Source organism: Grammomys surdaster, unplaced genomic scaffold (genome assembly GCF_004785775.1).
Source record: "Grammomys surdaster isolate TR1022 unplaced genomic scaffold, NIH_TR_1.0 125750, whole genome shotgun sequence".
NCBI classification, from domain to species: domain Eukaryota; kingdom Metazoa; phylum Chordata; class Mammalia; order Rodentia; family Muridae; genus Grammomys; species Grammomys surdaster.
This window is the reverse complement of record NW_021620582.1, coordinates 2848516-2855283: the sequence shown is the minus strand read 5'-3', so window position 1 is coordinate 2855283 and position 6768 is coordinate 2848516.

Here is a 6768-nt window from a genome sequence, read left to right as displayed (position 1 = left end):
AAAAAAAAAAAAAAAAAAAGAAAAAAAAAAAAAGAAAGTATTTCCCTAATAGCAAGTTCATTAGGAATCCCCAGGAATTTCAAGGAAATGGTTTTCAGGGTTTTCAGGCACATAAGAGACATGACTATTCTTCTTAAAAATCATTATGGTTGAAATATGAACTTTATAAATGTTGTAGTTAGATTTTCAACTGAGAGTCATAATGAATTATTGAGAGGAAAATCAAAAGGATATAAAGGGTACATTTCTAACTTTACAAAGTTGTATGAGACTGGAGAAATGGCTCAGCAGTTAAGAGCACTGGCTGGTTTTCCAGAGGACCCGGGTTCAATTCCCAGCTCCCAAGTGACAGCCCACAACTCTCTGTAACTCCAGTTCCAGGAGATCTGACACCCTCATATAGACATCCATGCAGACAAAACACCAAAGCACGTGTCTTAGTTAGGGTTTTACTGATGTGAACAGACATCATGACCAAGGCATCTCTTATAAGGACAACATTTAATTGGGGCTGGCTTACAGGTTTGGAGGTTCAGTCCATTATCATCAAGGTAGGTACATGGTAGCTTCTAGGCAGGCATGGCGCAGGAGGAACTGAGAGTTTTACATCTTCAACTGAAGGCTACTAGAAGCCTGGCTTCCAGGCAGCTAGGATGAGGGTCTTAGGTCCACACCCACAGTGACACACCTACTCCAAAAAGGCCATACCTCCTAAAAGTGCCATTCCCTGGGCCAAGCATATACAAACCATCACAGCATGTGAAATAAAAATAAATGAAAAGTTGTATGTATGAAGTAGGCCAACAAAATAGCTCAGAGAATGAGAGTGCTTGCCACTAGGTCTGACAACCTAGGTCCCATTACCAGGACCCACAAAGTGGGATAGAAAAACCAGATCTAACAAGTTGTCCTCTAATGGCCCCATTTGTATCATGGCACACACACTTGTCTCTCAACACACAATAATATGTTATTCTTTTTTGTTGTTTTGTTTGTTGTTTTGTTTTGTTTTGTTTTGAGACAGGGTTTTTCTGTGTAGCCCTGGCTCTCCTGGAACTCACTCTGTAGACCAGGCTGGCCTCGAACTCAGAAATCCACCTGTCTCTACCTCCCAAGTGCTGGGATTAAAGGTGTGCGCCACCACTGCCCAGCCTTTTTTATTTTTTTTTTAAGATTTATTTATTTTATTTATATGAGTACACTGTAGCTGTCTTCAGACACACCAGAAGAGGGCATCCAATCTCATTACAGATGGTTGTGAGCCACCATGTGGTTGCTGGGAATTGAACTTAGGACCTTTGGAAGAGCAGTCAGTGCTCGTAACCGCTGAGCCATCTCTCCAGCCCATGTTATTCTTTAAAACCATTTTTTAAAGGTATATAAAGTGACATGAAGTACACGCCTCACCTTCTCAAGCCAACCTTGTCTTGTCACCACACAATCACCTTTTTTAATAGTTAGCTAGCTACCAATGTCTGGTTTGGCTTCAGGTTTGGAAGGAGCACAAGCTCCTCCCCTTGTTCACTGTGTGAAAACTCTTAAGGCACATAATTACAATCTGTATAGAAAATGCAGAAAAGCACAAAGGTGGGGGTGACTTGGAAGAGAATGCATCACACAACAAAGTGCACAAAGTTGCTTACCTCTCCTTCTGAAGGAGGCTCGAGAGATTAAGCTCAGGATGTTGGTCAGTTTGGTGTGGAGGTCAGAGGTGACAGCTTGCTGCATCTCACGTGGTAGAAAGTGCAAGAAAAGTCACAGGGTTATCTTTGGAGAAGGGCATCAATCGCTTATATAAAAGCAGGGCTCTGTGACTTACCCAGCTACCAGAGAGCCTCACACCTGGGAATAGGCTTCAATATATAAATTTGTAGTTACCAAATTCAGACCATAGTAGGTTATAACTCTGTTAGAGTCAGACAGGAAAGGCTCCTTGGCAAAAATGTCTTTTTAATATGGCACTCAGGAGAGTGAGACAGGCAGGTCTCTCTGAGTTTGAAGCCAGCTTGGTCTACACATTAAGTTCCTTGACAGCTGGGGCTACATAGTGAGACTTCATTTTGAAAAAAGTCTACAAGGGTATTAAGCTTGCAGACTATAAAAGCAGTATAAAAATTACACTTCTGAGTTGGAGAGATGGCTCAGCAGTTAAGAGTGCTGGCTTCTCTTCCAGAGGTCCTGAGTTCAATTCCCAGCAACCATGGTGTCTCACAACCATCTATAATGAGGTCTGATGCCCTCTTTTGGCATGTAAGTGTACATGCAGGTAGAGCACTCATACACAATGGTTTTTTTTTTGTTGTTGTTGTTGTTGTTGTTTTTTGGGTTTTTTTTTTGTTTTAAATTACACTTCTAGGACCAGGGATATGGTTGAGAGCATAAACGTGCTTGCTGCACAGGCCTGGCGACTTGTATTCCATCCTTGCACCCCACATAAAGGTAGGACAGTACTGTCTCCACAGGGTTGTCCACCTGAGCCATGGCATGTGTGTCCCCCCTCATAACAATTTTTAAAAATTAGTTGTATTTCTTAAGTCAGATATGGTGGCTCGAACCTTTCATCCCGGCAGCTAGAACTCAAAGGACATTGTTGTAAGCAACAGAGATCGATTTCTCAGTTTTGACTCAGTGAGTGAAAGTGCTCCTGACTGTGTCCATTGGAACCCAGTCACTATGACCCACAAGGAACAAGGAGAGAAGCCAGTCCTGCAAGTTGTCCTGACTACTGCATGAGTCGACCCCCTCCCCATACTAAACAGAAGAGCAAAATTTAATGGACACTTAGGGATTTTTTGCAAGTTTTTTGGTGACATACAAAACAGAAGTGTGACGAACTGACCCCATCCTTCAGTAAAGTCTCATTTCAGAATGACTCTATTTTTCTATTTCAATCATAGCATCCTTGCCAGAACCCACATTTGGGAAATGCTCAATAAATACTTAAGTAAGTGCTTTTCAATAAGCCCAGAGAAGGAAAAAGGCATGAGAATTTCTTGAGTTGATGTATCTCTTTTTTCCTTCTGATGTTGCCCCAGCTATCCTGGAATTTACTATGTAGACCAGTCTAGCCTTTAAACTCACAGAGATTCACCTGTCTTTTCACTGTGTGAATTACAGTCATATATCACTGTGCCCAGCAGATTTTGTGAATTTACTTAGTGTTTATGGTGAGGTTGTGATTGATGGAAGATAAGCCAAGACAACCCAGTATTTGCTAAGACAGAACTTCTCTAACCTGATTGTTATTAGAAAAAAGCATTCCTGGGCATGGTAGTGCATACCTTTAGTTCCAGCACTTAGGAAGCAGAGACAGGTGGATCTCTGTGAGTTTGAGGCCAGCCTGGTCTAATTAGTGAGTTCCAGGACAGTCACAGCTACCCTATCTCAAAAACAGCAAATCTCCAAATCTAGCCAGGTGGGCTAGTGTTACTTGTATGTATATGATTTTAGGACTGACCACTTCGTATTGGATAACCAATTAGGGTGATAATCTCTGGGGAAAGCTATTTCTCCCACTCTTGGCATTCCTTAGCTGCCTGTAGTTCTTTGTCTAGGCCTGGGTCCCCATGAGAGTCCCTCCTTCCATGTTAGTGTGTCTATGGGCGTTGTACTTGCTCAGATCTTATTCAGATAGCCATTTGGTTGAGGTATTATCATACATGGTGTAGTTTCCATATCATTTCTAAGAGACACAGTCTTATAGCTGATTTCTTGATTTCCTGATTCTCTGGCCCTTATTGTCTTTCTGCCCCACCTTGTGTAATGTTCCCTAAGCCTTATAGGAGTTGTATTAGATAGATCCACTGCAGTTGGGCATCCCACAAACACATGTTTTCTGTGTTTTGATTGGTTGTGATTTTCTGTAATGGTCTCTGTTGAAGATAGCACTTTGTCAGCTTAAATGGGATAATTTCATTTAAACTATATGTATTATGGCATTTTCATCATTATTTTTACCCCTCCCCAGTTACACCACATTCATGATTTTGATAGAGATGTTAGAGTAGCCATAGCAGGCTAGGGAATCAGTGTAAATCATACATGAAAACACCACAAATTCAACTGGAATATATATCAAATGCATGATACAAATGTGGCACGACAATATAATTAGGGCCAAACTTGCATTAGGGCCTTAGTTCCCAGTTTTTGCTTACTGGTGGCATCACATGTCTTCTTAGCAACAAGAACAAATGACTTGCCCAAGTAGTAAAAGAATGGAGAAAATAACAAACATGATAGAGTAGAATGGAGTGGACATAAAAGAATTAAGACCATAGAGGGGTCAAAAAACTCTCATCTGCCAGGTATGGTGGTGCACATCTGAAATCCCAGCACTTGGAAGGCAGAGGCAGGAGAATCTGAGTTCCAGACCAGCCTAGGCTACATAATTAAACTATCTCACTCAAAACACCCAAAACAGTTCACAAAAACTAATTTGTTCTGGGAGTGGTGGTACATACCTTAAAATGTGGCTACCATTGGTAGAAGTAGGCAGCTCTCATGAGTTCCAGGCCAGTCTGTTCTCCACACTCATCAGGTTCTGGCCCTCCAAAACTACCTAGTGAGACTGGTCTCAAAACAATGTCGAGAGATCTTTCAGAACTAAACATTTAGTGCCCTCTAGTGGATAAGTGAGACCAGACCAGCATTTATTTGTAACAAATTGTTTCACATTCATGCTTTTGTTTTGTTTTTGTTTGTTTGACACAGAGTCTCACTATGTAGCTATGACTGTCCTCGAACTATGTAGACCAGGCTGCACTTGAAGACTGGCCTTTTCCTCCCAAATGCTGATTAAATGGGATTAAAGGCGAGCACCACCATGTTTGGCTTCATTTTCATATTTTTGAAGACAAAACCAGTGGGTAAAAACCCATGCCATGGAACATGTCAAGAATCTGATCCCTAGAACTTCACAAAGTAGTCCTCTTGACACAAGTCCTCTTTCCTGTCCTGTAACAACCTAAAAACAGAGGGGAAAAGAAAAACAACAACAACGCCGGGCGGTGGTGGCGCACGCCTTTAATCCCAGCACTTGGGAGGCAGAGGCAGGCGGATTTCTGAGTTCGAGGCTAGCCTGGTCTACAGAGTGAGTTCCAGGCCAGCCAGGGCTACACAGAGAAACCCTGTCTCGAAAACAAAACAAAAACAAAAAACTAAGTCATCCTATCTAGCCCAGATCTATGAGAAATCTTGCATGGGGTTAGTCTCATGTCAACCACCACACTCAGAGTCCTATTATTCTAATGAATACTCAACTGTAGACTGCTTCCTGTTAACTAGTCTCTGCAGAAGTATCCAGAGATCATATATTTCAGCTTTATATCAAGAAAGGGTAGTACAATGATTAAACGCTAAAATACACTGGTGGTTAACTTGCAAGAAACGTGAGAGGTATTAGGGCTTCATGGATGCAGAACACAGCTCTTAGTTCTGAAGGGCATGTAGACCAAGTCATCATCAGAACTAGCAATGGCAGAATGAATATTCTGAGGCTGGAATACATCCTGGGTTAGAGTGATGGTTCAGTGGTTAAGACCTCACCAGTTCCATGAATTCTCACATCCCTTTTTGGCCTCCACAGGTAGTGCCATATGCTATGGTACATATGGGCAGAACTCACTAATAAAATCAGTAAATACTCTCCTTGGCAACACAAGTCTTAGATATAGTACCCAAGATTTCAGTCGGACCTTACAATATAAAACTATAACCCCCCTCTGGCCGGCAACTGCAGACACACTGGCCTTTACTCAGATCTGGAGAGCCAAGATGAAAGGTGTGAGTCTACTCAGAGAGGGATCTTTAGTTGTCCTTGTTTTGCATTTCTTGAGTCCATCTTGAAACACAAGAGTTAATAAGACCCAAATTTAGAAATATGATATATAGTCCACTTGCATGAATCTGAAGATTTTTCAGTTGTCTCACTACATAGCCCTGGCTACCCTGTAACTATGTAGATCAGGATGGCCTCAAACTCAAGAGATCTGTCTGTATCCCAGCACTGGGACAATGGCCACTCTTGAGGGCATTCTTTTACTGATCAAAAGATCATTCTTAACTGAATATATAATGTAACTTAGCTTCTACCTCAATTTACAAACGTAACCCTCTCTAAAACACCAGTAGTCACCCCTACACTAAAAACCATCTGTGACTTAAGAGGACTGGTATGTAATGATATACACACCAAAGGGCCAATTTTTTCATAAAACAACTTTATTCATGACACATTATTTAAAAAAAAATTCCCATCCCCTGGAAATGAGTTAAAAAAAAATAAACAAAAGCCACCCCCCACCACCCTGTTCCCACTTCCTCCCATTCCCTCCAAATAAAAGGGAAAAAAAAGTAAAGAAAAAAATAAAACAAAACAAAAACACCTGAAAAACAAAAACACCCCCAAACTCCCCAAAACAAAGTAGTGCATTTCCCCAAGGGTAAGGGGAATTTACACTGGAGCCGCTGGGAGCGAGATCTTCCGGCTACAGAAACCTGCAAAGAAAGACACTCAAAACAGAAAAAGAAACACAAAAGGAAACAAAATAGATCACCAGGCAAACTGGAGGGGCAGGGAGCCGGAGGAAAGAAGGGGAGGGTGGGCGGAGACCTGGTAAGACAGGAGCAGGCAGGCAGGGACTGCAAAAGGCAGGGAGAAGACGAGGGAAGGAAACAAGCTGAACAGTTTGGTGTCCTTCCAGAGCCCTGGGTAAAAAAAAAAGCCCTCCTACCACCCGAGCCCACCTACCCTTGAGCAGGCCCAGA